The following is an 11,037-nucleotide window of genomic DNA, read 5'->3' as shown; positions in this document are numbered from 1 at the left end:
GCAAATGATAACAATGGAAATTGTTTACGTTTAATTGAAATGATTATAGAATTTGATCATGTAATGCAAGAACACCTCAAACGTATTCAAAATGGTGAAATTTATAATCATTATCTTGGCCATAATATACAAAATAAGTTAATAAATATATTAGGAATAGAAATAAAAAATATTATAATTAAAAAAATAAAGAAAGTAAAATATTTTTCTGTTATACTTGATTGTACTTCAGATATATATAAGTCATCAAGATTAAATGTCTCTTATATTAAGATGTGTAGATATTTCAACAAGTCCAATCAAAATAGAAGAATATTTTATAGAATTCTTAAAAGTAGATGATACATCAGGAAAATGACTTTTTGATACGCTTATCACTATATTAAAAAAAATTAAACTTGATGTAAATGACATAAGAGGATAAGGATATGATAATAGATCTAATATGAAGGGTAAACAACAAGGTATACAAAAAGACTGCTAGATATAAATTCTAGAGCTTTTTATACACCATCTGATTGTTATAGTCTTAATTTAGTACTATGTGATATGGCTAATTCTTATCCTAGTGCTATAACATTTTTTGGCGTTATACAACGTATTTACTCATTATTTTCCTCTTCTACCAAAAGATGGAAAATCTTACAAGATCATGTTTCTAAATTAACTCTAAAACCATTATCACAAACACGTTGGGAAAGTCATCTTGAAAGTGTTAAAGCTATAAAATATCAAGCTCCATAAATAAGAGAAGCTTTATACAAACTTGCAGAGACTAGTGATGATCCTAAAATAATAAGTGAAGCAATTTCTTTAGCAACATATGAGATTGAAAATTTTAAATTTTTATTAGGTATGGTTATTTGGTATGATATATTATTCATAGTTAATACTGTTAGTAAATTTTTACAATATAAAGATATGAACATTGCTATTGCATTAGATCAATTAAAATGTCTTATTTCTTTTTTGAATGAGTATAGAGAAAATGGATTCATATCTGCCATGATTTCTGCTAAAGAAATTGCAAATGAAATGAATATAGAACAAAAATTTAATTTGTGAAAAATGTGTAATTAGAAAAAATAAATGATTTGATGAGAATGTAACTAATGAAGTAAAACTATCACCAAAAGAATCTTTTAAAATCAATTACTTTAATTATATTATTGATCATGCTATTTCTTCACTTCAAAGTAGGTTTGAACAATTTAAAATATACGAAGATAATTTTAATTTTTTATATGAGGTAGAGAAGTTAAAATTTCTTGATAATGATTTTTTAAAAGAAAAATATTTGAATCTTGAAATTTTTTTAACATATGATATGTCACAAGATATTGATAGTTTAGATTTATTTTTAGAATTGAAAGTTTTTAAAAGAAATAATAAATCCAGAATTAAAAACAACACTTAAAGTATTAAATCTTATAAAAAAAATTAAATTCTTTTCCTAATACATGGATAGCTTATAGAATATTACTGACTATGTCTGTTAGTGTAGTTTTAGCGGAAAGAAGTTTTTCAAAATTAAAATTAATAAAGTCTTATTTACGTTCAATTATGTCTCAAAAAAATAAATAATTTAGCAATATTATCAATTGAAAAAAATTTATTATTAAAACTTGAATATGAAAATTTAATTAATAATTTTGCATCTCAAAAAGCTAGAAAATTTAATTTTATATAAAAAATTTATTTTTAAAATTAATATTTTAGTTTATTTAAAAAAAATTTAAACCCACCATTGTCAGTCTCAAGTCCGAATAAAAAAGTGTAAGAGAAAATTTTTTAAAATAATAATAATCATTAAAAAAAAATTTTCGCCTAGGGCCTCCAAGAGGCTTGAGCCGCCCTTGACGAGCGCACGACTGCGTGCATAGGACAGACAACAATTTTTTTAACTTAGATTTTTTTATTAAAATTTAGATTAATTTAATCAATCAACTCATATTTATTATTAAGATAAACTAAATAGGTCTAGTCTAAACCCCAATAAAATTATCTCAAAAAATATTCTAAAATAATAAAAAAATTTAAACTATTATCTGAATTTATTCATATATATATATCATAAATAATAATAATATATTTTATTCCTTAAATCCTAAACCTTAACATCATAACTTAACTTATACTGTTCCGGCTCCTTGCCGACGATAGCCACGCCACCAGACAGTATAATGTCGCGTCAACCTGTAGTTCCCGGTCGATGATAAGGGCCTGAAGAGATGAACACTGAACGCACGGATTAGCGAGGTGTCGAGGGATCCCGGCGTGGCCACTTCGACGCTCAAGTCAGAAAAGAAAAGCAGAAGTATGTAGAGAGAATTCAAGATAATTGATTGTCATACATGTGGGGTTTATATAGAGGTGGCGGGAGCTGCATCCTCGGATCTCTTTGCTTGCGATTGGTTGTAAAAGTGAGATCGTCGGATCGATTTTGTGACAAATTCTGAACATCTGATGGTTTAGCTGTTGGGTTGCAAGGGTGCAAACATAGTCCCACATCTAAAACACATGGGAAAGATCATGGGTTTAAAAGAATGAAAAATATCTCCATTGGCGTGAGGCCTTTTGGGGAGAGCCCAAGAACAAAACCATGAGGGCTTAGGCCCAAAGTGGACAATATCATGCCATTGTGGAGATGTGGACATTCTTTAGACCCTACAATTGGTATCAGAGCGAGGCCGCTCTTCACCGGACTAATCGCCGGATGAGCCATGATCCAGATCTAACCATGTGGGGACCCTCGGGGAAAACAAAGGAAGTAGGGGAGGCTCGGACCATGAGGGACATGGCAGCCGGACCATGAGGGACATGGCAGCCGCACCATGAGAAATGGCAGTCGGACCATGAGAAATGGTGGACCATGAGGGACATGGCAGCCGGACCATGAGGGACATGGCAGCCGCACCATGAGAAATGGCAGTCGGACCATGAGAAATGATAGCGGAGCTTCCAGTGGTCCTTTGTTTGAGGGGGGGGATTGTTAGGTTGCAAGGGTGCAAACATAGTCCCACATCTAAAACACATGGGAAAGATCATGGGTTTAAAAGAATGAAAAATATCTCCATTGGCGTGAGGCCTTTTGGGGAGAGCCCAAGAACAAAACCATGAGGGCTTAGGCCCAAAGTGGACAATATCATGCCATTGTGGAGATGTGGACATTCTTTAGACCCTACATTAGCAACGTAGGTTATCTACTCTGGGCGGCTGAGATCGCGCGGGACCAGGTGGAAGGACTTGGTCTATATCCTAAACCTTGAAGATAAGTTGCTAAACTTGACGAAAAGGTTTGCGTGACGATCTGTTGCCATCTGTCCAGTGATGTGGGGTTGATAAGAGTTGTTCTGTATGTGTGGTCGGGATGTGCAGGTATACAATAAGCTTAGGTGATTCGATGAGCTGAGCTAGATGTGCCCCGAGCTCTTTATGTACGACATACCTGAAGGAAGTGAGGCAGGGACCATGTCATGAGGCCGGCATGTGATGCCGAGACCCAGTCATGAGGTCGGTATATGATATTGGGACCAAATCATGAGGTCGGTATGTGATACCGGGACCAAGTCATGAGGTCGGTATGTGATACCAGTGCTTCTAAGCTTGTTGTGAGAGGACGGGGTTTATTCACCATTGTTCTAAGTGTTGTGGCCCGTGGTGACCTTCTAAGGAGGTTTATATGAAGTCAGCGTGGGGCTACGGAGATCGTGAGGAATTGGGATATGTGCACCGAGGTCTAGAAGAGCTTGGTTTATAGCTTGAGTCCTATGCCGACCTCTTAATGAGGTCGGTGATGGGTTATTGTGAAAGATCGAGCTTCGCAGGGAGTGATGAGTAAGGTATCCGACCTGATAACGAGGTCGGCTGATAGGGTGTGTATTCTATTATCATGGGGAATTGTAGCCTATGCTATGAGGAGCTCTTCTTGGATATCCAAATACACGCCGACCTTATGATGAGGTCGGTGTTTTGCTAGGTCGTTAATTTATTTGGGGCGAGAGTGTTGAAACTGATAGGGGAGGGGGTCGGGGCGTTTCGGATGAAGGTCAAGAAATTCTCAGGTACTGTACTGAGGAGTGGGCTCTCCTCTTAGGGAGGTCGGTTTTTCTTACCTTTCTCATGGCTTCAGGAGATCAGGATCTCTTTATCCTTGTTCCACGTCATTGCCACGTGTTTTCCCCGGGTTTTACTCCTCCTCCATGTCACCCTGCGTTACTCTCCACGTCGGATCACAAACCTCTCGACCTAGTTTAGTCGAAGGAGACGAAGTTCGACTGACTGAACTTGAGTTTAACTTAAGTCTCCAGTGCCTTTCCATTCCACGCTCTGATTTTAATCAATCGTCCTCAAGGTTATTTTCATAAGCTTCGCTCGCTGATTTATCCGTTCATCCTGTTCCTTGGTTTTGTATTTTAACGGCTGAGATTCAACAACCGTTTACCCTTAAAACCCTTTCCTTACTTCGTCTTCCCTACTCGCTGTGTCGAACCCTCGCCTTCCTTCGCCTTTTGTTTTCGCTCTGGTGCTTCACATCTCCCTTGCCCATACTTCGCCAGAGATCCTTGCGTCCTCAGTAAGTGTCCGTAGTGCTTTCCCGTTAAGGATTCTCCGTCAAACGGTGTTTGTCTTTGCCTTTGTCGGGTTTTCCCTAACCCTAGCTTTTCCCCGCGGCACTACTCACTAGTTGTGCCCTCTGGTTAGCTCCCCCCTTAGGGTTCTCCTTGAACTTCATTGCTTGCTTCTTCTCACCGTCCGGTTAGTTTTCCTTAGTGCCTTTGGATTCGTCTTTTACAGTCGCCCTACATCCTCCCCGATGTCTGCTCCTGTTCCGTGGTACCAAACCTGCAAGCCTTCCATTAGCGAGGATGATGAGATCCTCCTTAGGGCCCAGTATGGCATTCCCCTTGACCACGAAATCCTACTTCCGACCCGTGTTCAGCGACCTCACGAGCCTCCCCCGGGGTACGTGACCTTCTTCCGAGGACAGATAGAAGGAGGCCTACGTTTTTCCCTACCCTTTTTCCTCCAAAACCTGGCCTCCTACTTCCAATTCTCTCTTTCTCAACTTGTCCCGAATTCCTTTTGGTTAGCCTGCTGTGCCTCCATCATATTTAACGTTTACCAAATTCCTATAGATCCTACCACCTTCCACTACTTCTTTTTCCTCAAGAAAGGAGGGAGAGGTGAGATTTATCTAGCCGCTCGGCCTGGCCACAACTTCCTAGATAAATATCCGACCTCTCACAAGGGTTGGAAAGATAAGTACTTCTTCCTTAAACCTCCCCGACCTTATACTTGGCCGACCTTTTGGCGTCCGGAACCCCTTCCCCAACAGAGTTTAGAACAGTATAGATTAAGTCACATCTTTCTGACAGCTTCTGAGACCTTATCCGATCTCAAGTTTGATGTGAATGTTTTGATAGCCAACGAGGCCCTGTTGTATAAAGCCGGGTTGAGTCCAAATGACATCCCTATGGATGCTTCCTTGAGTAAGTTTTCTCTGTGTTTTTTGATGTTCATTTTTTATACTAACTAATTTCCTCTTTTTTCTTGTTTTACTAGGAGAAATCATGTTGAACACTTCAGTCAAGAAGAATCTGAAGTGGGAGCTCACCACCACTGACAGTTGGTGGGTGTCTGATGACACTGCCGGATCTTCAGGGGCTACTCCTGAGCAGGGAGATTCTGCTGTTGCTGTTGAGCTCAGGACTTCTGCAGTTGCTGATGAGCCAGGGACTTCGGCTGTTGTTCTTGCTGAACCATTGCCCTCTGTGGGTGTTGTTGATACGGAGGGGGTGACACCACCTACCTCTTTAGAGGCCGTAGTCCACATATACGCCTCAATTAGCCCTTTTGAGGGGGTGACCTTTAGACACAGTGGTGGAGCTGGACCCCTCCCCGGCGGCCGAACCAACCTCAGAGGTATCAGTGCCAGATATCCCTACTTCTGCGACAGCCAGAGAGACTCGCTCAAGGAAGAGGGTCAGAGAGGAAGGAGAGCAGATTCCTGAAGCTCTGGGGAGACCAGAGACTGTTATCATAGAGATCCCCGAGGTTGAGACTGTGGAGGATCAGGTCCCCCCTCCGGAGTCAGAGCCTTTGGCGGTCTCTCCCATAAGGTCTCTGTTAGGAAGTATACTGAAAAGACTAGCTCTTTTGTATATAAACATTTATGAAATAAAGTATCATGTATTGGTCAAATGATTGCAATAGTGTATTTTGCAATAAAGTCCTCTTAATTCACATTGTAGATAACTTGGTGTCTGTGAGACACAGAAGACCATGATTATTAGTCCCTTGTGAATTATAAACTAAGGCTCACAACCAAGATGGCGTTGGACAACCCATCGGGAACGGTTGTAGTGTAATTCGGTGACTGTCTGTCTTGACTGTAGAATTACACTAGTGCACTTTGTGTGTATTGAGTAGGACCATTGAGGTTGTTCGATTTACACTAACTCGCAAATTGAACAAGACCTCTATTATTATAATTATGCACTCTTAATCCCGATGTAATAAATGGACACCTATACTTAGTAATTATTGCTTTGATTTACCAAAGGGTGAGATCTTTCCGTCAGATCAAATATTCTCGGTAAGTTGGGTGATGTTACTATTTATACGGTGTGCCATTAATTATAGAAGGAATCTGTGTCCCAGTAGGGCTGATGATGTCCCCTTGGAGCTCCGCATAAGCATTGTCAAGACAAATCTTGCAAGTGGACTTGGTCCGGCTGACAATAAGGTTGAGTGGTACTATTCAAGGTCGGAAAATCCCCGGCTACTTCCTCCGAGACAGCCCCAGCTCCCAGTGCACCGGTGAAGCCGAAAAAGTCCCGGGCTGTGTCCTCCTCGTGCTCCAGTCAGTTCAGAGCCTTCTCCGCAGACCACCCCTTCAGGTCAAGCTGAAAAAACTTGCACTTCGGTGGAGGATTATAGACGATACGAGATAGAAATCCTGCCGAAGCTGTCTAACGATTTATTATGTCAGCGCCTAAATGGCTCACTTGCTAAGGTATGTTTAAGTCTCCGGCTTTCCCTTATTAATCAGTGCTAACCTTCCTGGTTGTGTTTACTATCAGGTCTTAAAGGAATATCAAGAATTGGAACGCCGGGTTCCTCTGTTGGAGTCTGCCAACCATCAGCTCGAGACTCAGGTGGCTGACCTCTAGGCACAACTAAAGAACCCTATCTTGGAGGTGGAACTGGCGAGAGTTTGGGCCCATGCGGAGTCGTCCCGTTTGGAGGCGGAGGGGGCACATGCTGAAGTTAAGAGAGTTTCAGCAGAGCTGGCGAAGTTGTATAAGGACGTCGAGCTCAGAACTTCCCGTCTCCGGCAATTAAAGCAAGAATTGCAAACATCCCAAGCCTCCGTGAAAACTTCTCAAGGGGAGCTGGCTACGACCCAGCAGGAGGCAGGCCAACTAAAGGAGGAGAAGGGCAAGTTAGAGGCTGACCTGGCCACCCATCGCAGCCAGCGGGAGGGACTTCACAAGGAGCTTCTAGAGAGCATTCAGTAGAGGCAAGCCCTGGAGCTTCAAGTAACTGAGGAGAAAAAGCTACGGGAGCAGTTGTCCTCTGATCATGAGAAAGCGCTATCTGGCCTCCGCGAAGAGATGGCTAGATTGAAGGAGGAGGAGGAGCAGCGCTGGCAGGAGAAGAAGGCTGCCTTCTTGAAGTCGCCAGAGTTTTATGAGCTACTGGGAGCCCGGACCAGTAAAATGCTGAAATATGGCTTTGATGGGGCAGGAAGACAATTCGTGCGGTCGGGTCTGATACCCAAAGGCTCCGACCTAAGTTTTTTGGATCCCAACAAAGTGTGGGATGAGCTTCCAGAGTCAGAGAAACAAGACTGAAAAACTGTCGTGATAATTTTAGCTATTTTTGTAATATTGCTTTTGAAAATTTCTTTGTGTGATACTTGATCTACCTTTTGAATCCTTTTTTATGCAGTATGTGACTTAACCTTTAAATCTTCTTGATATAGTATTTGGCTTAAGGTGTGTTAGCGGTGATTGTTGATGAGTGTAGCCATATCTGAGTTTACATGTTTTGCACTTGTGTCTTTGTTGAGCTCCTGTGTTCATTTGGGTGCCAGTAGAGCTCATTTCGGGCTTGCTTTAGGTCTTTTATTTTTTGTCTGAGCTCTTCTGGAGGTCAAGATACCTCTTTGCTTATCTTCCATATTCTTTATGAGATACGACTGGTTCCTTTGCATACACGCCGTGATTTATATAAGCTCGTTCTACATTTCCTTTTCTCTTTTTGGAGTTTGACCTGTTTCTCCCGGCATCCGCCGAGCTCTTTCGGAGCTCGTCTTATCCCTTCCTCCGTGTCCTTATCATTTGATATGTTTTTCTAGGCATTGGCCGAGATCTTCGTGAGATGGCCTTAGTTTTTTCGTATAGAGGCCGAGCTTTCTACCAGTTTGCTTGGCTTCCTACTATATACGCCGAGCTCGTATTCAAGTCTGCCTGGTTTCCTAAGGCGTCTGCCGAGCTCTTCTGGCCATACTTTATATAGGTGCTGCGCTTAGTATAGGTTAGTTTTTATTCCCGTGCCTGCTTCTTGAGCAGGCCTCCCTTTTTGGGCTTTATGATGCACTTGTTTTATTTATTTTCTAAACATGGGAACCAGTCTTTCCCTTAGGATAAGTCCGTTATGAATAAGTACTCATGAAATGAGTATGTTAGACTATTTCCATAACGGTTAGGATATTCTGGATACCCTAATATAAAGGGCTTGCAGCCGCATTGTCCTTGCCGGCGCATGCTACTCTCTGTGGGTTTCTGCGGCGAATCCCTCCACACTCCTTATTCCTATCTTGTCGTCCCTGCCAGACCTGCTACTGGTACATTTCCTAATTCTTGTTTACAAGCGCCCGCTAAATTGCATTGTTGCTGTTTCTAACTACTCAACCTGATTTTGATTCCTCTTTTTCTTTGTTCTGATTTGTATGGCTTCTTTATCTCCTTTAATTCCTTGGTTTAAGACCCGGCGCATTGTTTATGATCAGGACGCCATCATCCTGTTTAGGAGTCAATTCGAGATTCTCTTCGATCATGAACTTTGTGTGCTCCTTCCTGATCATAGGCCTTGTCAACCTCCTACTGGTCATATAACTATTTTTTATGACCAGATGACTACCAGTCTCTGGTTTCCCGTCCCTACCTTCTTCTCAAACTTAGCACACTACTATCATCTCAACCTTTCCCAGCTTGCACCAAATTCTTACCGCCTTATTTGCGGTACCATCATTATATGTCGGCTGTATCAGATTTTGCTGACCCCTGCCTTGTTTAACGCCTTGTATGCCCTACGTCGATTTGAGTACGGGGTTTTTTACTTCTCAGCCAGGTAAGGACTCGGTTTTTTGACTAAGTATCCGACTTCTCATAAGGGTTGGAAAAATTGCTTCATCTTCATCAGGCCTCCTCGATCCTATGCCTCGCCTACCGTGTGGTCGACCGACTTGCCTTCGGTTCCTGCTTCAGGTCGGACATGCCGATCTCCTGCTTTCTTAGAAGCATCTGCTAGACTGGAAGGATTAAGTTTTAATGTCAATGATTTGGTGGAGAACGAGGCTTTGCTACACCGAGTAGAGCTCAGTCCTATCCAAATCCGGCTGGGGGATCGCTAAAGTAAGAGTTCCGTTTGGTAACTGACTTTACTGTTGCTCATTAACCTTTCATTTTCTTTGCAGGTCGTATCATGCTGAATGCGTCCATGAATACGGTTCTTAAGTGGGACCTAACCCGCCTCGAGAGCCTGTGGGCAGTAGGAGATCCTACCAAAGATCCTGGCGCCCTACCCCCGTCTCGTGCTTCTACGATGAGCTGAGCTGTCGGTGACACTCCTCATTCCAGAGATGATGGATTGGCACAAAATGCTCCCGAACTAAAAAAGGTGGCTATCCCCGAGGGCTCTTCCCGACCTCAATCGTCTGGAGCTGGTCGGCAAAAGAAGTAAAAGATCCGACCTCCAGGTGGGATGGCCGAGGCGGATCTCTTAAACAAGCGTTGGTGCTCAATTGACGTCGAGCCTACTAGTTCAGAGCTTCTTGCTTTGCCCCGACCTCCAGCCTCTCGACCTAGAGATCGGGGTTGTCGTGACAAAGGCTCGAGAGATGAGGTGCCTTCTTCTTCTCTTCTATCCAGTGCGGTGGCGGCCGATGAGCCGAATATTGTGGAACCTTATGTGCCCCACTCCGTTCCAGTAACGGGGATGCAAATTGATCCTGAGAGTCTATTCTCATGCACTGTCTGCAAAGCTGCTACTGAGCACCTGGAGGCTCACCAGAGACTTCTTCCCCAGTTCGGGATGGTGGAACTGAGTGAGCATTTATACGAGTCCTATATCATGGTATATTTTTTCGGGTTGTGGGTATCCGATAGTATCATAAATTAAATAAACTTTCTCGTTCTGCAGACCGGTATGGAATAGGAAGCCTTGCACCGTCAGGTGGTTCGGTCGGAGAAACGTATCGCCCAAATGGACAATGAGATAACTCGTCTACGAGCAGAACTGGCCGATTGACCTCCTATGCCTCAAGGTTTGTCCGAGGCTTTGCGGGATGTGGACTTAGCTCGGGCCGAGGTGATGACGACCAAAAGCGCTCAATTAAAAGCGGAGGAAGAGGTTGAAAAATGAAAGGCGAAGGTCCAAGAATTGTGTCGCACTAAAAGACAACTTCAAGAGTCCTGCCTACAGGCGGAGCGTTTGTCTACGCAACGAGAGACCAACCTGGTTGAGGCAAGAGATCAGATTCAGTAGTTGGAGGTTGATTTTGCTAAGGAGCGCGAACAGTGGGTTTAGCAGCTATCAGAAGCTCGTACTAAAAAAGAACAGCTTGTCTCCGAGCTCAACGCGGCCCAAGTAGAGATGAAAGATATGCAAACGAGAGAGGAAGCTCGGTTTGCGAAGCGTCACCAGGCCTTCCTTTCCTCGCCCGAATTTTACCATTTGGTTGCTTTAAGGGCCGGCAAAATGATGGAGTATGGTTTTGACGGTGCAATCCTTCAATTCATGAGGTCG

General features: G+C 42.8%; 1 pseudogene; it reads left to right on the top strand.

Moving 5' to 3' along the window:
* The first annotated feature begins 394 nt into the window (after window positions 1-394).
* Window positions 395-3,399, top strand: LOC141844016 (uncharacterized; annotated as a pseudogene).
* Window positions 3,400-11,037: the final 7,638 nt, after the last annotated feature.

Source organism: Curcuma longa, chromosome 13 (genome assembly GCF_044706935.1).
Source record: "Curcuma longa cultivar G26 ecotype Majalengka, Jawa Barat chromosome 13, ITB_CL_G26_1.1, whole genome shotgun sequence".
Taxonomy (NCBI): domain Eukaryota; kingdom Viridiplantae; phylum Streptophyta; class Magnoliopsida; order Zingiberales; family Zingiberaceae; genus Curcuma; species Curcuma longa.
The sequence above is the reverse complement of the archived record's forward strand: the minus strand, read 5'-3'. Positions and strand labels throughout refer to the sequence as shown.